The sequence below is a fragment of the Triturus cristatus genome, chromosome 8 (assembly GCF_964204655.1).
Source record: "Triturus cristatus chromosome 8, aTriCri1.1, whole genome shotgun sequence".
In the NCBI taxonomy this organism is placed as follows: domain Eukaryota; kingdom Metazoa; phylum Chordata; class Amphibia; order Caudata; family Salamandridae; genus Triturus; species Triturus cristatus.
In genome coordinates this window covers 90,737,108-90,759,808 of record NC_140591.1, presented here as the reverse complement: position 1 = coordinate 90,759,808, position 22,701 = coordinate 90,737,108, and the positions used below count along the sequence as shown (strand labels likewise).

Here is a 22,701-nt window from a genome sequence, read left to right as displayed (position 1 = left end):
GGAGACAGGGAGGGGAGCAAAAAGCCTCACTGCAAATCAAAGGCGCGCATTTAACAAAGTGTGACGCGCGACAATGAAAAGCAGAGGCGGAGCTTCCACCCCACTTCCTCAATCAACCTGACAACAATAGGTCTCGCAGAGCATGCGCTGTGACGCTAGGCGAGACCTAAAAAGCACTCGGTTACAAACTTAACGGCAATAGTGTGAATCCATTAATACATTTTGTTTTTTGTGTTGAAATTTTTTATTGAATTTTATAAGACAAATACATTAGAGCATATGCAATAATAAATAAAAGAGAATAAATTCATGTTAGGAGGAATCATGGAATAAGATATTAATAAATAAATACGATATAAATATGCGTTTAAATAGATAAATACTAATTAATGCAACGATGAGATCAAAACCCAGAATGACATGTAATAAGAGTGAGCTGTAGGGAAAAGGGAGAGGAGAAAGACATAGTAGAATAAAGAGTGCTGGAAATATAAAGAAATAAAACAAAGGAAAAGTAATTAAATAAAAGCAGAAGAATACCACAACGGAGGAAGCAAAGGATTGGGGGGGAACAAAGAGAAGAGAAAAAACAAAGGACAGAAAAGTGAAAGCTGATTAGTGTGTTTGAGTAGAAGTGGAGGCCGGAGAATCAGCAGCATTTGATTTAAGAAATGGAGACCATTTCGAAGAAAAGTGTCGGTTTGATCCTGAAGGTTATAGATTGTACGTTCATGGGAGGCAGTTTGCATCATTGCCACCAACCAGTCCTCCTGTGAGGGAGGCAAAGTTGATTTCCAATGACGCAGTATACATATTTTGGCAGTAGCAATTGAAGTATGAAAAAGACGGAGTTGTGGCTTCGTGAGCTTTGGGGAATGACGTAAGTCATGCAGGAGAATGTTAGTAGAGATATAAGTGGCAATTTTAGGGGCATAGTGGATTTCAAGGTAACACCGATAAAAGTCCAATAGGATTGGATACTAGGACATTCACAAATGATATGAGTAATATCACAACCTGAATTGGAGCATCTCCAACAGTTAGAATGAGAGAGAAGACCAGCTTGGTGTAATTTGACAGGAGACCAGTGCCAATCATGCAGAATTTTAAAAAGACAAAATTTGAGCCTTGATTCACGGGCTCCCTTATTTAAATTCTCTAGAATCAAATCCCACTCAGTATCGGAAAAGGAAATTGAGAGACGAGATTGCCATTTACGCTGGAGATCATGTGAAAGAGATTTAGAAAAAAGATGAGATGAAAAAATTTTGTATATACCAGAAGTAACACCCTTAAGTTTCCCCCAAATGTGCAAATAGGATAATATAGGGGAATCTTGCAGGAGCCATGGTGATGTTCCCATATGGGTCTTCAAACATTGTTGGAGTTGAAGATATTTGGAAGAATGATGAAGGGGAAGATCAAATTCTACCCTGAGCTGAGAGAATGACTTAAAATCCCCATCATGCAGAAGTTGATCCGGATAGAGAATACCTGCAGCTCGCCATTCAGGCCAGGATAACATACGACCATTAATACGGATCCCCGAATTATTCCACAGGGGAGCCTTAGCATGGATTCTTGAGTTTGAGCCTAATAATCTATGACTTCTCTGCCAGGATTTATGCATGGCAGATAGTATCGGGTTTTTTGGGTCAAAACGACTAGAGCCAGTACCATACAGAGGAGAAAGGTTTGATTCTGAGGATAGGAGATGTCTTTCTATTTGAACCCATTGTGGTAAATCTTTGATGCCAGGTAAAAAATATGAGATTTGGGAAATATGTAACGCCAAAGAGTAGTGTTCAATAGATGGAAGGCCAATTCCGCCAGATAACTGGTGAGCCTTCAACTTAGTGATAGCAAGGCGAGGCTTCATAGTACCCCAGATGAAAGTTTTAATCTGGGCATCTACTGATCGAAGTAAAGATAAAGGGATCTGCAAAGGAAGCATACCTAGAATGTATATAAATCTCGGAAGGGTAACCATTTTAACCGCCTGAGTTCTGCCCCAAAGAGAAAGACCCAAAGCCTTCCATTTGTCAAAATCCCGTTGCATTTGGGATATAAGAGGAGATAAATTATCTGCAACCATGTCTTGCAATCCTTTATTAACGAGGACACCCAAGTATTTAAGGCGTGAAGGCTGCCAATGAAAAGGGAATCCAAAAATGGCTGCTTTTGTGGTACCGTTAGAGATGGGTAAAGCCTCACTCTTGTCCCAATTAATCTTATAACCTGAAAAAGAGGAGAAATCATTAATAATGTGAAGAAGAGAAGGAATCGACCGGGGAAGACGAGTAAGGGTGAGTAGGATATCATCAGCATATAAGTATATTTTAGAATGTCCAATTGGAAGGGGGACACCAGAGACCTCATCAGATTGACAAATGGTGGCAGCCAAAGGCTCCATAGCCAGAAGAAACAAAAGGGGGGATAGTGGACATCCTTGGCGTGTCCCTCTCTTAATCGTAAAGGTGTCTGATAGAAACCCACCACAATTTACCTGAGCAGAAGGGTGATCGTATAATAAGCGTACCTTATCAATAAATTTCGTGCCTAAACCAAATCTATCCATGACCTTGAAGAGATAGTTCCATTCGATGCGGTCGAACGCCTTTTCTGCGTCAAGTGAAAGGGCTAACGCATCGTCCTTAAGATGTTGAGCCGACCAAAGTGCATGGGCCAGTGAACGCAGATCGTTCCGAGAGGAACGACCCGGTACAAAGCCTACTTGAGAATGGTGTATCAAGGAAGGCAAGACTTTACGCAAACGCGAAGCAAGAATGCTGGCCAAGATTTTAATATCAGAGTTCAATAGAGAGATGGGGCGATAGCTACTGCAGAGCTGGGGGTCTTTACCTGGCTTTGGAAGCACAACAATAATAGCCTTGTTAGAAAGAGGTCCTAGTGAAGATGAACTATCCGCCTCCTGGAATGCGGCATGCAGGGTATCAATAATATTGTGACCTGCCCAGCGATAGAATTCAGGGGGAAATCCATCTTCTCCAGGGGCCTTGTGGTAAGGCAGGGCAGTAATCGCACTAGAAACCTCATCTCTGGTTATTTCACCCTCTAGGATGGCTCTGCCCTCCGCCGAAAGAGAAGGAAGATGCACTTTTGCAAGAAATGCTGTCATTTTATCCGAATCCATTCTATTATCGGAGGTGTAAAGAGATTCGTAAAAGGAGGCGAACTCATTAACAATGTCTTGAGGTTTCGTGCACAGGTGACCTTGCGCAGATCTAATGGCCGGAATGGCCATGGACGCCTCCCTCTGACGCAGCTGCGCGGCTAATAACCTTCCCGCCTTTTCCCCTTGCTCGTAATGCCGACCTTTCATTTTCTGTAAAGCGTATTCTGCTTTAGATGTAAAAAGGCTATTTAAGGCCATTCGAGCTTGCTCAAGTAATTTACGGTTTTGTAGGGACGGAGATATGGTGTATAAGCGAGAATAAGTTTGTATGTCAGATTCAATCTCACTTTGTCTCCTTGCATTTTGTTAATTAGCAATTGCTGCATCGCGCATTAATTGCCCCCTCAAAGTAGCCTTCGCCGCAGCCCAGAGAGTCCTGCTGGAAGTGACAGACCCCTGATTAGTAGAAAGATAATTTTGAAGGTGAGATTGCAGTTGGGACTTACCAGCAGGAGTCCTGTGGCGTTGGATGTTCATTCGCCATGGTTTACGTCCAGGCCGAGAAAGACCCAGATCAAGGGAGAGGAGAACCGGAGAGTGATCAGACAAGGCCGCTTCCAGGATGCAGGAGTCTGTAACGAATTGAACTGTGCTATGAGAAATAAGGAAGTAATCAAGATGAGAAAATGTACCATGGGCCGATGAAAAGAAAGTATATTCCTTATCCGTTGGATGGCTGAAACGCCAATGGTCAACCAGTCCAATATCTGATATGATGTCCCCCAACAAGGCTCTGTCTGACGCATTGCCCCTATCTAATGGACCAGTTTTGTCTAGAATGGAATCTTGCGTCACATTCCAGTCTCCGCCAATCAAATATTGTGATGCATTAATTTCAAGCAGCAAACGGGATAATTGAAGAAAGAATGTTTTTTTGGTACCCGTAGGAGCATAAACAGACCCTACACAGATGTGAGACTCTCCAATTTTAAGTTTGGCAAATACATAACGGCCATTTACATCTGACCATGTTTTAGAGACAGTGACCGGGAGGGATTTGCGAAGGAGGATTGCTACTCCACATTTGCGGAGGGGGCCTGTATCTGAGGAATCGTCTTGCTGAACGCTACTATGGATAACCTTGCCCACCCAGTCTCTGCAAAGTTTATCTGATTCTAGAGCATCCAAATGGGTCTCTTGAAGCAAGGCCACATCTACATGTTTGGTCTGGAGATAGGAGAGTACTTTCTTCCGCTTTATGTAATGGGTGAGGCCATGTACATTCCAAGTGATCGCATTAAGAGAATGTGCCTGTGCCATAGTAGAATAGAGCAAAAATCAGAAGGAAGAAAATAAAGCACAAAACAACGTGTTGAACCAGACAAAGAAAAAAGGGAAAGAAATGACAAAAGGAAGGGGAAACAGAAAGAATATAAGTGGAAGCAGTACTTCTAATCTAGATGAAATGCATAAAGAAAACAATAAAAAGATAAAGACGAAAGGAGGTAAAATTTAGAAAATAGTACAGTAATAAAGAAACTATAGAATAGTAGCGAGTAAAGAACAAGAAACCGTAAAACTGTTACCCGCGGGTCTGGGCGCACTAGAGCGCCGCCCCGGGAAAAGACCCCACAGAAAGAGAGAAACAATTAAGAAAGCATTAATAATATAGAAGGGAAACCCGAAAGAGCAATATAAAAGAGAACAGAAGAAGGTAGAGACAGCCAAATAGAGATTGAGAAGCGACACTACATAAGAGGAGAAATCTTACAGTAATTAAATGTGAGGTAACCTTAAGTGCATAAAACATATCATACACATATCAAAAAGCCTATACCAATATGCATACGAGCAAATAAAATAATACAACTATAATCAAACAATTAGGCGCCAATGCACCCGAGTAACTGCAAAACCAGTTAGGAATATGCAATAAAATTGTAACATGGAAAGTAATAAATGCAGGGAGAAAAAAGAATAGCATTATAAGGCAGAGATATAGCAGAAGGCAAAGTGAAAAGGAAAAGAGATTAGATAAGAAGCTAGTGAGAAAGAGGTGAAAAAAGGCAATCAAATATTATAAGAACAGCGAAAAATGTCAAAAATATAATAATGAATTAACAATAGAAACAAGACTCGCAAGGACCAGGAGTCCACCATAAGCTGCCAATAGGTCAGGAAGTAACTATTTCCACAGGAGGAAGTATTATTCAGTCCGCATCCGAAGGGGTTTTAAGAGGACGGGACTTGTCTCTTTGTAAGTCTTGTGGGAATGTGGCTGCCGAAACCAATTGTATTGCAGACTTCCTATCTTCTTGTGAGCGATGAAGTCGTTCGAGGTCCCTGCCCCGAGGTCTAGGGCTACTAGGAGGGCGCCTGTTACGTTCTGACATTGAAGTAGAAGATTTAAGGAGTGATTGGGACGGGATTGTCTGTGAGGATGCAGCGAGAACCTCCATATCTTGAGGTTGAAGGCAGTCCAAAAATTGCTGAAGATGTTCTGGATCAAAAAAGTCCTTAGAGACTCCATCTTTGGTAACACGAAAACGTGCAGGTTCAAATAGACCATATTTGATATCTAATTGACGTAATTGAGGTCGCATGGAGAGAAAGGCCTTCCGCCGTTCATTGGTTTCCTTGGAGAAATCAGCTGCCATATGAATGCGATGGCCTTCAAAAGAGAAGGAACCTTGAAGTCGAGCAGCAGACAGTAGTTGTCTAGTTTGGTCATGTCGGAGAAAACAAGCAATGATCGGCCGTGGGCGTGCGGCAGGATCACCACGTGGAGGACCAATTCTATGAGCCCGCTGTATCTCCAGAGGTGGGGTAAAAGAAATACCAGTCATCTGAGGAAGTATACGACACAGAAATGCACTGGAACTCTGCCCTTCAATACGCTCTGGAAAACCAAAGAAACGAACATTATCCCTCCTGCTTCTGTCTTCCAAATCAATAAGTTTGCTACGGAAGAATAGAAGGTCTCGGTCTTTGTTGGGAAGGGAGTCCAAGCGGTTCTCCACCGTCTGAACTCTGGAGTCAAGAGATTCAATCTTCGCATGAAAGCTGGTGAATTCTGCTTTAATTGATTTAGTCTCCTCAGCTAATGATGTAATTGTGAGGTTCATGTCATCTAATCGGCGACTAACCTCAGATATTTCGTGTAAAATACGTTGCAGAGTTGCCGCCGATGTCTGCCCCCATTAGAGGTCGAAGCCGAGGGTAAAGCGGGAGGAGAGGAGGCAGTACCTTTCGTTGGCATGTTAATGGTCTGCTTAAGAGCTTCTGCAAAGAGAAGTGGCTTAGAAGACTTATTTCCTTGCCTAGGGGCAGGCATTTGAGGAGAATATTTGACAGAAACTTTGAAAATGCGTGAAGGCGTCTTGCTGGTAGACAGTTCTTGTATATAAACACAAAAATACAACAATTCCAGACACTAAAATGTAAAAGTACATCACATGAAGGGGAAAACCCTGCTTAGTTATCCCCAAAACCACAAGCAAAGGGTTAAAGCATTGATGAAGATAGTGTAACTGTCGCCATGCTCAAAGGCGCATAAATAGAATGAAACAACATATGAACCACAGTTGTATTTGCAGAATGAACAGGGAAATCATGAGCCACATCAAAGCAAAGAGTACACAACCTGACTGAAAAGGTTGACTAAAGCACTATAATGAAATTAAATTAAAACATGCTATTATATGCGTCACCCAAGTTGCATTAAAAGAGTCATTTCCAGGCAGCACCAGTCGAAGGGGCGAAACTACAACTATGAGGCCACTCATAAGAGGATGAAAAAATTTTAAAAAATTTGAAAAGTTCAGTTTTGAGTGACAGTCGTGACTTGTTCTTGCAGGAAAAACATTAACTTTGCAGAGAGTGTGGCGCAAAATGACTGGCTGAGGTAAATGACAAAAAGCGCCACAATAAGGTTATAAAAGGAGTTAATCCTACCAGCAGCAGACCAGCAGCACAACAAGAACCATGACTCCTGTGAGGTAATATTGCTGAGGAAAATAAAGCAGACAAAATTGAAGGAGGCGCGGCTACATGAGGAGGCAGGTATTCAGCAGTAATAGCAAGGGCGGGACTTCATGAGGAAGGCGCCTGACAGCAGCAGCGAAGGCGCGGCCTCATGAGGAGGCGGGCGCTCGACATCCACAGGAGCCCGACCTCGTAAGGAAGCGAGTGCTCCTCAACAGCAACAAAGGCGCGGCCTCGTGAGGGGGCAGGCGCACTCCATGGGTAGCAGAGGCGCGGCTTCAGGGGGAGGATGAGGCAGCCGAAGGAAGCACGTCAGGCGGGCTGCGTCAGGTAAGCAGCGCCACACAATCTCGTCAGGACGATTAACACCAGGAAGACTGCGCTGTCACATCCCTGGAACACGCTCAAATCGTGCCCCCCACCTTCCGGCAAGCACAGGGCACGTGAAGAGGACTCCAAAGCCGGTAAGGAGTAAAATATTTCCGTTAAGAGCCCATCCCGCGGCGGAGCTCACTCGTCAGGCGGCCATCTTCCTGCGTGGCCAGACCACGCCCCCCATTAATACATTTTGAAATCATTACTAAAAGCAAAGCTAACAACCTGTAGCTTGCTGGTGTTGGTATGTTGCACCAAAGAGTAGAACAGGAGAGGATGAAAAGTAAAAACAAACAAACAAGGAAAACTAGCGATGAAAGCTACAGCACGGAGCAAATCCTGGAGCAAGACGACCTAAAAACCATACACTCTTACGAAGTGCTGCAAGTAAAAGAAGCAAATATGCCAAGACAGAATGCAGAAGGACACTTCCCAAAAAAGATAGCAGAACTTGGTGCATGCTCTAGAGGTGGGAGAAACACACCAGCAGAAAGTGAAACCAGCACACACTAAACTAATCAAACATGAGCCAGCAAATAAGACGAACAACGAAGCCAACGAATTGTGAGCAATGGGTGGCCTCTAAGCCCCCTCTATGTAAACCAAATGTCTTGCAAGCGACAGTGCATGCAATGTTTTGGGAGATATGCCCTTTCTGCGGTGGCATCCTAGATGTTTTGCCTTTCTGCTGAATGCTATTTTTGCTAGCTGTAGAACTCTGTGTACATTACCCCTGCTGCCCAGTGGGCAAATGTTTGTGCTCCTCCTTTCAACATGGTAACATTTGTATACACCCAATTGGTTTATTTAATTTGTCTATAAGTCCCTAGGATATGGTACACCAAGTGTACCCAGGGCCTTTAAACATGTCTCTAGTCCTACCACTGTAGCGTGGCTGTGCAGATTTGAAATACAAATTTGACATGTCAAAATATCCCCTTTTGACAGGCCTAAATCTTCCTTTTAAATATTCTTACGTCACCCCCCAAGAAGTCCGTATTGCCCATAAGGCAGAGGGTATGGTATTTAATAACAGGACACGTGAATGTTTGATATTAAACATGTCCTTACAGTGACTAGCACCTCAAAGCTTTTGTCACTGTAGCAGGGCTGCCTGTTCCACAGGAAAGCCCTGGTTTGCAATATTAAAAAACTAATACTGTATCTCTTAAATGGGAATAGCTAGAAAAATAATTAAACAACTATTTTAATAGTTATTAAAAATCCACTTCAATGGTGAAGTTGAACTTTTTCTAAATATTACAGAAATGTACCTTTTGGAAAGTTACCTTTTCCCTGCCTGAAGTCCCAGCGTTTTAATTCTGCATTTTTGCTCTTCCCCTTTGGCCAGCCAGTAATTAGCCAATAGGCATGAATGTGGTGTGCAAACACAAAGAGATGATGGACGCAGCGCTGAAACTTTTCAGTCAGACACTCACCCCCAGTCACACATCTGGGTTGAATCCATCATGGTTCTTTAGCTCACTTTGCCACCCCAGTTCAGACCCAGCAATATGCAAATCAGTCTTGACTCTGTGCCTCATGGGAACAGTCCAGCTCAAACTGCAAGACAGGTCTTCCCTGGACTGGAAACAAGCATCCCAGGACCGGTTTCAGGCTAACACTCCTCATCACCCAGGCTAGCTTGAATCCAGTGGCAAAGTCAGCAAGAGACCCACATCTGGGCATATCCTGCCAACTTAGGGCAAACAAAGCAAACACAAAGAGATGATGGATGGAGCACTGAAACTTTTCAGACACTCACCCCCAGTCACAGATCTGGGTTGAATCCAGCATCGTTCTCTAGCTTCCTTCGCCACCCCAATTCAGACCCATCTATATGCAAATCATTCACCCTGTGCCTCATGAATGTGGTAACTGACAAAATATGTTGGGGAGGCAGGGAGGATCCTCTTTGACATTAAAGTGTCACGTCCTCCTTGAATGTAACAACATGCTTGACTGGTCTGCTGGGTTTTTTCATATGATACCGAGGGCGCACTTCAAAGAGGCCTCCCTTTTCAGAGGCAAATGTAAGCTGACACTTGGGCAGTGCCCTTCTTTTTGTCCCCCTCTGCCAGTCAGGACCCACTCACAGCAGACCTCTTTTTGACACGACAGCGTCACAGCCTCTTTGACAAGGTTGTTGGGTTTACATAGAACATTTGGGGCGCACATCAAAGAAAAGAAACAGAATTTGTTTGTATCCACTATTTTGGTTTTATTCTACCAGGCATCTTTCTCTGACTTTGCTGGGGGTACAGGAACTGCCCAAAACTTGACTTTAGGGCTAGATATGCGAGGACACTACAATCACCATTGTATAATCCCCGCAGGCATTCCTAGTAGCCAGGTTTAGTGTGGTCGAAGACTTCAGCCATCTTGAAAGCCAGAGTGAGTAGGGTTAGCCCCGGCAAACTTTACTCCATTCGTTCAGGAGTTCCCAGGGGTCATTCCCTTTCACTAACTCGCGCTAGGCATAATTGTGGCATCTTCAGGCACCAACATCTGAACACTCCTGGACTGGAGGAAGATCAAAAGCAGACTAAACCTGCTGTCTGCAAACTGCGGAGAGCCTTGGAGGGCTGGACCTGCTCTCTCTCTTGTACCTAGGACAAAGAATTGGAAAGCAAGGGTCGTATGGCTGACCTATTAAAGCTACAGGGACACAACAAGTTACAAGAGCCTTTTTCCTGCAACTGCCTAGATGATCAGTGGGAACTGGACCTTGAAGGGACTCTACTGTGGCCTCTGTCTGACACCCTGTGGGGCTCTAGGTGCCTCCCCTGGTGTCCTGTGGGGCTCTAAAAGTGTAATCTTGTGATAGATGTGGACTCGAAGGTAAGATCCTTGACCAGGACGGACCCTGCCAGCATGAAATTGCGACTAGGTCCTGTTCTACCACAGCCATCAACAGCACTTTGTGCTTTTTGGTGATAATTCTAGTTAAAACTTTAAAAGATTATAATCTCTGGTTCGCCTTATTGGATTTTTGTCATTTTGGTTATAAACTTTTACTCTATTATTCTAATATGTTTTGGGAATTTTATTGTTCAGCATTTCAACGTTGTTACTGTTTTAGTACTGCATAATACTATACACATTGCCTGTAAGTTAAGCCTGTCTGCTTCGAACCAAAGCTACCAAGGAGTTAAGTTCAGGTTTATTTAGTGACTTTAGTGGTTCACCCCGACAAGGATTGTCATTATTACTTAAAAAGGGTACTTACCCCCCTAAACTAATAACCCAATTTCTTACATGCTATCTCAGACGAGACCTAAAAATCGGAGCCCCTAATAGAAGTCTCACACTATAGTCAGTGCCACACCTGTGTAAGAGTTCATCAGCTTCTCTTAGACTGTGATGGAAGAATCTAAGCTCGACTTTGGTGACCAACTTTTTATCTTTATGCAGATGAGGGTTACAGCTGATTGGCTTCTCAGCCTGTGAAAGTCGTGTTTAGAGCCATTCGTCTGGGGTCACACTATGGGCTAGAACAGGCTGAGCTTGAAGCTTTACACCATACAGTTTAGAGATTCACACCATACTGGTGTGAAAGGTTCAAGCTATACAAGATGCAGTGTGCTCAAGTCTCGCCCACTTTTCAGTGATGGACGAGAGGACTGGCTCAAGAGATGTAACAGAATAGGATTTCAGCAGGAGGATGAGTCTTCTCTGCATGAATGGAGCAGCTCGCCTTGAGGATTTCATTGATGGAAGGAATCCCAGGAGCGTGGTAAAGATTCTGGCGTTCGGACAGTCAAGCATTCACATTAAGGGCAAGAGATGGGGTCCTCGCATCTCGGCAAGTATGGACCAGAATATATGTGCAAGTTGTAGATGTTTTGTTCAGATTTTTTTTGTTGTTGCAGGTTTTAGGGGCTAATATGCAACCGGCCGGGACAAATGACAAAGCTTAGGACTGCAATTTGGAATAGGGGCACTGCCAATTGAAAATACCTGGTCAGTGTGTTTTCAATCTGAAGGAAGCCACTAAGTCTCCAAAATGGGCAGACTGATTGGGCAAGGTGGTGTCTGCAAGGTGACCAAGCTCATACAACGGATCAGGAAGGACTGGATGCATGTGTGGCGGCAACTTAAAATCCATTCAATTGTGGTATGTGAGACAGGAAAGTGAATGTCGACTGAATGTTAGTTAGAAAAACAATCAAAGTTATGAGTTCCTAAGTGCTGCCTGGGAGTTTCTGTTGCGATTGCCTCTGGTATGTGTCAGACTATAAGGTAATCCGCAGCGAGTCACTGTGACAGGTCTTTGAGAAGTACTAGTTGCGAGTCAGTCAGTCTCAAAGGGGGCTTCTGTGAGAGAAACATCCCAGATACAGCCCTAGAGATCTAGTTGGTCACTCAGTTTTAACTGAACCTAACAGAAATTCAATGAAAACACTGCTCTTTGAAAGACATGATTTTTAGGTCTCGCCTTGCTATCGCGTAAGCGATCGCAAAGCGAGACTATTGTAAGGGGCTCCGAAAAGTGCTCCGAAAAGCGGATTGCATGGCGAGCACGCGCATCGTGCCGCCATGCAATCCGTTTGGCATCGCACTTCAAACGGTCCACTCCCCCGCCTGGAATGCGCTCCCCCGCCCCCGCCGAGCGCGCGCGCCACGCTCCGCCGGGCTGGTCTTTTTTTCTAAATATTCAGATGGTTAAACGTAGTCTCAAGCCTTACCGTTTTTGAAGCACTTCGTATCGGCAGTTTATCAAAGACTGAAGAAGCCAGACTGAGGTAAACGTGCATTCATTATTGCTTCTGCTTTTTTCATCGTTACTATACAAAATACTCCATGTCAGTGCACAAAGAAGCTTTCCTTCAACTGTTTCTATTTAGAAAAAAATCACCCCTCATTTCATTGTTAACCGCTCAGTAACCGGCAATATAATTAAAATAAGAGAGATTCCATAGTGAAATACCAATTTGGAGGTTAATCGTGTAATCTGTGCAGATCGTTTGTAAAATTCAAACCGCATAAAAACTGCTCGTCTGCCATTGGAATTGACAAGGATTTTTTTTTTTTTTAATTCTCCGCGGCAGCACCTGATGAGCTGGCACTCTGCACACTGACTGCTGCACAGGTTCTTTGGGCGCTGCACTCAGAAGATTCATTCATCATTAGGCACACGATGCGTGATGGGCGCGATTCTTCCTGGCACAAGCCACCGATATTCTGCTGAACACCACAGTTTATACTCTTCACAACATCGTTTATAGATTCATAACTATGTTTTTTGATACGACTGAATAATGCTTCTGTGTAGTAAATCTTCGAGCACTAATTGCAAAATAAACGCGCATAACCTTTTGGCTGTTAGCTTTGATGCTTTATAAATAGGTCTCCCGGTTTTATGGTATTTATTGCCCACGCCTCCTGAGTAAATAAACTCCCCACAGTCCCTTTACGCAGGGTTGGTGAGCTGCCTCCTCTGTTCACAAGCCCTCCCCATAAAAGTGACAGGACCCTCGAGGTCTGTAAATCACCCCCCTTCTATGGGGCTCCCTGCCCCGTCCTCTCTAACTGCTAATGGCTGGTTTCTTTTCGTGATGCTGTCAAAGGAGACACTGAGCAGAATCCGGGTTAGTGAAGGTGTTTACTTGTGTACTTAGGGAAGACCTGGTGTTATCGGTGGGTCTGTGTGTGTTCAGTCCCCATTACTGCTGTGACTTGCGGCTGTTAGTGCACTGAGAGAATTACTTGTTTACTTAAGCATGATTTTATATAGCGCGGACTTGGCCCGTGGGCATCAGTAAAACTTACAATAGGATCATAACGAAACAGTCATAGCACGAATATCAGTTACAACAGGATCAGGGAACATAGGTCACATTGTTGGTAACAATTACATAAGGATCACAACAAAGACATCAGTCGTGACTTACAAAGTCTCAAACAGATTACACGTAAGTGCAGGTGCGTGAAAGGATTGGAAGAACTAGCCCAAGTGCGTATCCACGAGTGGAGCTTTGAGATCTCTTCTGAAGGTGGCACGGCATATGGCCAGGCATAGGGACAGACGTAGGAAGTTCCCAATTCTCGTGTCACTTCCAGAGAATGATTGGCTCATGAATCGTCCCCGAATAACGGTGGGAGCCGAGGCCAGTTATGCGCCACCAAAAATTCAAACTTATTGAGTTAGTTATTTATTTATTTATTTTAACCAACAAAAGGGTCAAACCCGTCAACCTCAGCACTAGAGATCACGCGAACACTGCACTGAGCCAAGAGCTCCTTGAAACGCTATGCCAGGCCTCCCTAGACCCACTGTGCCACACGCCTCTCCGTTTCCGACGTTCTTGCGGCTTCCCTGGGTCCAAGGAGACAAAGAGGAGGAGACCCCAGGGACGCCACCTTATATACAATAAGCATTGACATAGCCAATAGGTCTCGCTTTTGGGACCTTATAAGTATTTAGTTATGCAGCACAATATGTTTGGTGCAACAACATCAACTGTTCCATGGCTAAACACTTATAAGGTACAAGGTTTAGCCATGCAACAGCTGATGTTGTTGCACCAAGGATATTGTGCTGCAAAACGAAATACTTATAAGGTCCCAAAAGCGAGACCTATTGGCTATGCCAATGCTTGTTATTATGTGGCAACTGACCTAACATTGTGAAGCATCACAGGTTGCAAAGACAAAATCCCTGTCTCAAAAAGAGAAATCCTAAACCAGAATTGCATTTTTGAGAATAAGACCCGGTACCATAAGCAATTTGACAAGGTTTATAGATTCAAGCTGCTGTGTGTCAGGGCTTTGCCATATGATTTAGGCTTTGCTCATCTTGTTGTGCTTCCTTTTTTGCACAGCAAAGCTAGCAACACAATAAGCCAGATGTAGGCCTCAGAACGGGGCACAATATGCTATTGGTGACCATAGATTTGGACAACAAATCAGAAGTGGTTTGGAGAAGTAACCAAACACTCCAAAGGAGGCCACAGGAAATTAGTACACCCAACAAACCAAAAGTAGTCTACTGAACCGGTCACAACACGCTACATGTGGCCTCCAGAACCAAACACTACCACAGCTGAGGCTTCTAAAAGTGAACATAGGTAGTGTCTCAAGAACTTCGCACAATGTACTACCTACAAGTTGCCTCTAGACCTGAATACAGGGTATCAGAGATTGCCCACAGACCCAGACAACACACCACAACAACACCACAACAACAACAAAACCCCTGTTCTGGTTATGGAGGCCCCTTTGCACATCAATCTTGCTGTTAATCTTCTTGCAAACTTGTCATGATTCTTTCACACTTTGAAGTCATAGGAGATGAGAACTCCAGGATACTGTAGGGTGTGTTGTGTGTCGCCGATGCCGTGAGGGGAACGGCCACTGGAAATACAAACCCCAGAATCCTCGGCGCAGGGCGAACGCCGATGAGGTCATCAGGAAGTGCCTAGCCCTTAGAAAAGACCAGCAGGTGCCCCGCAGCGCGGGATGCGCGCGGGCGGCGCCCGGGCGAAGCCCGGGCCAAGGGCGGGCCCGTCCTTGCCCGTCACTGACCGGAGTTGGCCGGGGCGGGGCTACCCCTCTAAGTTGTGCCATACCATCATCGGTCTCCCCAAGGTACTGTGGACTTTGCTTTCTAACGAATTTTTGGTACCACTCCTGGTTGTTAACCCAGATTTCCCTGCTGACCATCTGCTGAGTACGGTGGCAGTCGGCCCCTCTACGATAGTTTGCTTCTCTTGACCTTTGTCAGACAGAGCAGTTACTGTCCATTGTCTATTGTGCTAAAAGGTCAACTTTGAGTTCTTGTGATTAGCCCGGGTCTAGTCTGGGCCTGGTCTGTGCCCGCCTGTGATTGGACGAGGCTGAGTTTGCCCACAATTTTAGGCCTTTTCCACATTTCATTGTGTTTTTCATCACTGTAGGCATCCACCTATCACTACAGTTCGGGGCTTGTCATAGGTATTGCTTGTTTCTATTCCACCCTAACATGCCTCTAAGGTCAGGTAAAGACCGTATAGTCCAACTGCAAACTTCCAAGGGAATAGTTTCTGGTCCGCTAGATGCTTTTATAACCCGAGCAAGTGGGATTTTAGAAAAAGAAATAGCAATGACCGAGAAAAGGCTCTCCCTAGACTTAGTCAGTGGTAAGCGTTCCTCCATAGGTGCCCTTGCTACAATTTCTAGTCCTGCGGCTCAAGTCCCGTCTAATCATCTACATTCACTAACGACAGAGGCACCAATGCATGTTGCGGGAGAAGGGGTGGATTCTCCACACTCATCAGACAATCTTGATTTGAGCTCAGATGTCACCCAGCATAGTGGGGCAAACGTTAGTGGCACAGACAGAGTGGACACAATTAATAATTCGGTGCCGAATCCACCGGAAGTGTTTGACTCCTTCAAAAAAAAAACCTGTAAAAGGGAAAACACTCAGAGCAAACATGGGGGGAGAGTACAGAAGCGGTCTAAACCAAATGCTCCTAATAATACCAGTGCAGCTGCTTTGCACCCTCATACTGCTACACAACCCCCCTCGGTACTTCCCAACGTATTGTGCCCCACTCTAACTCCTATCGGTTCATCAGATCCTTGCCCTACTTGTTTTAACAGCGATGAAATCCTGCTGGTAAAAATGGAGGCCATGTTCAAAACCCTCCTGCTTCCCGTCTTGGAGCAAACTAGGTTGATGTCCATCAAAATTGATGCCTTGGAGTCTGTCGCGAACATGAACATGCGCCTACTCCAGAAGCTAACCGCCCCCTCCATAGTAGTGGGGGCTTCTACCTCCCAGGCAAACCTAATTAAGAATACAGATAACGTGAGCCTTGGTAAAGCAATGGGGGTTGTAACAAAGTCTATGACACAGGTGGGTTTCAGGGATAAAGATAGCACCGTCGGTGTAGGCACCCTGGTGCAGGGATCCAGTAAAACCTCCTCTATGATAACAGCGCAACGAGCACAAACTGGTAGGGCGGATGACAGGGCAAATGTTGTACATAGCACCCCATCCCAGCCTCCTTTAGGAAAGTCAACTACTATTCGTAACCCCACAATCCATACAGGGGGAAACATTGTTAAGGGTGCTCACCTCCGTACTGACCTACCCCCAGAAGCAAACCAATATACCATTGTGTTAACTGGGGCAGCACCCGTCAAGGAGGGTGTTAAAGAGACAGACAGGGACCTACGTAATAAAGTAGTATTCTGGCTGAATAAAAACCGCCCTCTCCCGCCATCTACTTCAACCGAAATCCTTTTAGTGAGGAGAGTTGATTGGGTGGGTTTCGGGACTAAAGATTTAGAGGGTGACTGCATTTTGGTATCGTTTAAGGATCCCTGGGTGGTAGAGTCCATTCGAAGGGAAGCAAGGTTTGCAAGAATGGGGGATGTACAAACACTGGATCTTGCTTATTTTTATCCCGATAGACATTCTAAACTCGCACCAGGCCCCCATCCCAAGAGGTTATTAGACAGGAGGCGTCCGATTGTGAGAACACCTTATCACTCCCAACATCTTCAACTTTTCAATCGTTACGGCCGTCTTTCTGACCTTGAGGCTGTCGATTGACTACATTTACCAAGTAAGGAGTACAGCACTGCGGAGAGTAACAGGAATGTAATATCTGTTACCCCCCCTAGTTAAAACTTATGGGGGGGTCGGTTGAAGCAACTACTGAGGATATTTTAGAGGAAATCGTGGGGGTGGATGGTGCTTGTATGACGCCTAGACTCGAGTCACGGGCTGAACCTGTGAAGGTAGTGGAGATCCCAGCCCCCACCGCGCCAATGATTCAATCATATAAAAGTAATGTAACAACTCCTTACGATATTTTAAAGGTAGCTTCCTGGAATGTGGCTGGGATCAAGGGCCGGCTACACTCAGAGGAGTGGTTGGAATTCATAGATACCTTTGATATTATATTACTTCAGGAAACTTGGGCTACGGTCCCAATCCATAGGGTTGGGTTCATTAATTTTTCCAAACCTGCAATCAGTGGTAGCAAAGGGCGCGCATCAGGGGGCTTATTGATCTGGGTGAAGCAATCCTTGGGAGTCCATCTATCTGAAATTTCTCTGGAACATCAAGACCTCCTGGGTATCAAGTTGAGCAAAGCTGCCCATCGGGATCTGATTATTATTAACATCTATGCACGAGGCCTACCTGGAGGCCGCTGCCCTGGTATTGTCGATGTAGTGGATAGGTATCTTGATAGTTTAGGCAGTGATAATCTCTTTGCCCTAGCGGGCGACTTGAACTGCACCTTTGAGCCGCTCCAGGCAGTTGGGGACAGCTGGGGGTCCTCAGAGGATGCAGTCTGGAACATTCCGGACCTATCAATTGATAAAATCGCCAAAGGGACTGAGGCAGCTTTGAATTGGATGGCCCTATGTTTGAACAGGGGCTTAAGGGCAGTTAATGGCCGCTCCTTATCAGATCAATGTGCCTCCAACACCTATGATAATGGTTTAAGGAAAAGCCGTATAGATTATATTTTGCTAAAGTTGGAACTCTGGCAATATCGACATGGAAGTGGTATCCCGCCCAGAAAGCGACCACAACCCCCTGTCGCTTAGTTTAAGGTTTCTGGGCTCTAATAGATTGAGGAATCCAGACACTCTTAGGATAGGAGATCTCACCTTGACCAATGACAGAAGAAGGCTGAAATGGTCTAGGTTAGTGGGTGATGCCACCCTCCTTGAAAGTATTAAAATATTGGTCACCTACACGGTGAACGAACTCATGCCCACTGTGTCAGAGGGGGTTGGCCTCGATCATGTAACCGAGACCCACGAATGTTGTTTTGAATAGCTTAAATTTCTCTTATCCAGTCCATACTTGGCAGGCCCGTCAAAAAAACTTGGCTCCCGTCAGAACTGGTATAACGGGAAATGTAGGGAGGCCTATAGCCAATTAGTCAAGGCGGTCAAGTCTCGGGTTATGAGTGATGTCAAGTTAGCTAGGGTACAGTATAAAAAAAAACAGTGGGATGCTAAAAGAGAGTGGGAAGATAGGCATTGGTCCGATCTTCTGGATGCATCGACATCCAATAACCAGACTAAATTCTGGGAACTGGTAAAGTGGGGCAGGGACCCAGACTCGCAAATGCCTACAAATCACGTCTCCCCCGGAACTTGGGTGGATTTTTATGCTGCCCAATTTAGGTCTGAGATCTCGGTATCCTCCACTATGCTAAGTTATGAGCACACACTGTTGGATTACGGCGGGGTCCTGTTCTTTTACAGAACAAGAAACCGAATTAGCTCTGGGTTTGACTGAGCGGGGGAAGGCTCCAGGGATGGACCTAATCCCTGTCGATTTGTTTAAATCCAACCAAGATCTTTGGGTACCGTATATTACCAGGTTAGCTAATGCAATTGCCCAAGGAGCCAGAATCCCAAAGAGCTGGAAGGGGGCTGAGATCCTTCCAATCCACAAAAAAGGGGATCGGTCCAACCCGGGCAATTATCGCCCGATCAGCCTTATTGACTCCCTCCAAAAGGTCATTGCACGAATGATCTTAGGTAGAGTTCAGGGTTGGATGGTCTCAGAGTGCATTTTGTCTCCCATGCAAGCAGGCTTTAGAACCGGTATCAGCACCATCGACCAGGTATTTAGATTTTGTCTGATTTACTGGAAGGTGGTGCTGTTAGGCGGGGGGAAAATTTTCGCCGCTTTTATTGATCTAAAGGCGGCTTTTGACATGGTCCCGAGGGCTAAACTGTGGTGTGTCTTGAGAGACTTGGGTTTACCCTTGGAACTTCTGGATTTAATTGTTAAACTGCATGAGGACAATTTTGCTAGGGTTCGGTGGGGCGGTCAAGGACAAGTGACGAACAGCTTCCCAGTAACACGCGGGGTTCGTCAGGGTTGTGTCCTGGCACCAACACTCTTCCTGTTATTTATCGACCAGGTAGTAAACTTTTTTAAGACCTTCCCAACTGATGCTCCCTCCCTGGCTGGGAAGAAGTTCCCCATGCTTATCTTTGCTGACGACACTCTGCTCCTCTCTAAGACCAGAAGCGGTTTACAGCGGGCCCTGAACCGCTTTGAGGAGTTTTGTGTCATCAATGATTTAAAGGTAAACGTGGGCAAAACTAAGTTTATGGTTTTTACTAAGAACACTTCGGTTCGGAGCTCAGTAAGGATGGGTGGGGCTCATTTGGAACAAGTAGATCATATGTCCTACCTAGGGGTTACACTAGACTTTCGCCTGCGATGGAAGGAGCAGGTTGTCGAACAGCAGCTTAAACTGGCCCGCTTAACTGGCTGTCTCCTTAGGGAACAAAAGAGATCCATCACTAAACGTGTGCACCCAGCGCTAAAAATTTATGACGCAAAGATTAACGCTGCCATTTTATATGGAGCGGATCTTTGGGCGTATATGGATCTTTCTAGTCTGTTTAAAGCACAGTGTAAGTTCTTGCGGAATCTAGTGGGGCTTCCGCAATCAACCCCATCTATACCCCTTTGTTTGGACTTAGGTTGTAATCCAATTAATGAGATGGCGAGGTTCAGACTGGTTGCCTTTTGGAGACGGATTTGGTCTTCTCCTGACCTTGCCTTATTTGCTAATGAACTTGTCGAAGTTAGGTCCATTGAGGGATCCGGGAGAATTCCATGGCTACGCACGGTTAGAACCATTTTGGTAGAAATGGGTTTGGAACAGCTGTGGTTGTCTCCTGGAACTAATGTGTTTCCCTCCAAACAAGAATTTAAAGCATTGTACTGGGCCTCAGTTCGACAAACCTTAGTGTCTGCTTCTAGTTCCACAAGTCTTACAGGTAGGTTCCTGGCTAACAAGCTGGATCCTTCCCGTGAGAACTACTGGGATATCATTACCAGGCCGCTAGATAAGAAACTCTACCATCAGTTTCGGGTGGGTACTTTGCCCTTGAATACATTCACTAAAAATTGGGGTACTGGAGTAACTGAATCCTGTCAATGGTGTCCTGGTTATAAGGAGACAGAGGGTCACCTCTTATTTGCCTGCCCCATGTACCACAACCCTCGTAGAAAATGGATAAAACCTCTGTTTCAACGCCTTACTTGTAGTAGGTCCGCGGAGGCCATTCGGGCATTGAAGACCAATACCTCAGAGTTGTTTGTGGTGAGCACAGCGAAATTCCTTGGCTGGGTTTGGATCATTAGAGCCCATAAATAGTTAGAAATGATCGCTTATATGATTCATACTTAAAACATCCCATCCAAAGATGGATATTGTATAGTATTTTAAGATGGTTTTATTTATTGATTTTATGTTTTTTTTAAAAGTATACATAAACGGATCGTCTAAATATAAATGGGATGTTTAACAAGGATTATTTTTAATGTATAAGCTTTTATCGTGTGTATAAATATTTGTAATCTTGACAGTATATGGCGTTTGTAAAGCATGGCCCAAACTGTTTGTGTAAACGCTGCTGTCTTTTATGATTTTATTATCGAAATAAAGACATTAAAATCTGATCTGAGAACTCCAGGATACTGTAGGGTGTGTTGTGTGTCACTTGAACTGCTGCTGACCAGGTCGAGTTAGTTTCTTTGACCTGTGCCAGTGACAAGTTCAAATTTCCGCAAGCCCAACTCAACATACTATTTTTTCAAGGTTGGTATATCAAGCGCCATTAACACCTACTGTTTAAAGTGCTTAGAAATGTCAGAAGCATTGCACAAAGCACTATCTACAAGTTGTTATCATTACAAGTTATTGTTTGTGTGATGTAGATGACACTATTTTTGTCTCTGCTGCAATGGTTTCCTGTATGCCAAAGAGGTTTGCATTGATAGTGCTGACTGTACCTGTCTAGTATGAGGAGCTAGTGTCCTTCTGCAGCCAGGTTGCACCTGTTCTGTGTAGGAGTGACGATTCCACTTGCGCTGCCATTGCTGTAGTAGCGACACAATGCAAGTCCTTTTCACTACTTGCTACAACACTTGTATAAAAGATCAGTCTCCATGCAGTAAAGGATTTTCATTCTGAGGAATCAGGTTTACATTTGTGGTCCTTGATGAAAGGTCAAGGCTCCCCCCAGAGGCGTGTTTTGCGGCAAAGACTACCTAGTCATCTGGATGGAAGGTGTCACGAGAAGTTAAGATAAGTAGAAAGACTCCTACATTTAGAGTAATCGGAGGCCATAAACGTTTACAAAAGAGCTGGTTTGTAACAGTTGAGTTTGTCAAGGTCTTCATTGTGTATCGGATGAACTTGCCATTTAGTTTAATGATTGAGTACAGATACTGGATTTAATTTGGTTTTCTTTTTCCACCTGATGAGGATGTCATCCCTGTACATAATCCGTTCAGCAGTTGGGTTTCAGGGTCCTGAGTAGGGTCTGCTATGTCTGTGTTGGGCTTTCTCGTCATCCTGATTTTACGGAGAGGATTTAACTTGTTCATGTTTTGGATCAAGAACTCAAATATATATAGATCTAGTGACTGGCTGACCACAAAATTAGCAAATTTGCACCCATAGAGGTACTCTTTCAATGGATGCAAATGTACTACTTTTTAGAATTTACAAACATTGGAAATAATCAATGTAGGAAAGGTTTGACAGGCAGCTCCGTCAATCATGATGACTGGCCATCAAGCTTTTGTAAAGTTTTTTTTGCCAAAAACAAACTCCCAAAGTGGGAGTTTGTCTTTGATAAATAGAAATATGACTCCCACACCATGGAAAATGTTTTTCCATGGTGTGAGGGTAATTTTTCCTTTTTAGGTCTCGGCTAGCGAAGGCTGCGCTTGCGCAGTCTCGCTCACGAGATTTAATGACTTGGAGAAGAGTGGCTTGAACCCGCTCCTCTTCTCCCCTCTTCTCCATTGGCTGGCCTCTTGAATGCTGGCCAGCCATTGGAGAAGAGGTTTGTCTCTCCGAACAGGCCCCGTCCTTTTCGGATTCGGGGGCGTGTTTTTTGCAACTTTTCTAATTATCTCCTCTAGCCAATGGCAAGAGGAGAGAAAAGAAAAACACGCCCCCGAATTCGAAACCGCCGCTGCGTTTCTCTGAGGCATTTCTGCTTCAACTCGGAGAAAGGCAGTGGTGTGCTCGTCCTCTCCCCCTGCTCTCGGGCAACCCTGCTCACCTCTGGAGCTGATCTTGCTGAAGATGTCCATATCGAGTGGTAAGACTGTTCTTATCTTCTTCACCCCACCGACATCTTCACTCGGCGCTGATCACACCACGCTTCCCGCACCTCTAGCATGCTTTTCAACCCTCAGCATTAGTGCG

At 44.8% G+C, this 22,701-nt stretch overlaps 1 protein-coding gene across 2 annotated transcripts in view; it reads right to left on the bottom strand.

Moving 5' to 3' along the window:
- USF3 (upstream transcription factor family member 3) overlaps nt 1-22,701 on the bottom strand; it is a 168,074-nt gene that overhangs the window by 131,191 nt on the left and 14,182 nt on the right. Inside the window, exon 2 of one of the 2 annotated variants that reach the window (XM_085621091.1) lies at nt 3,643-3,768. The exons of the other annotated variant lie outside the window; for it this stretch is intronic. The gene's annotated coding sequence lies outside the window, so the exon portion shown is untranslated. The remainder of the gene's footprint in view (nt 1-3,642; nt 3,769-22,701) is intronic. 2 annotated transcript variants of the gene reach the window in all.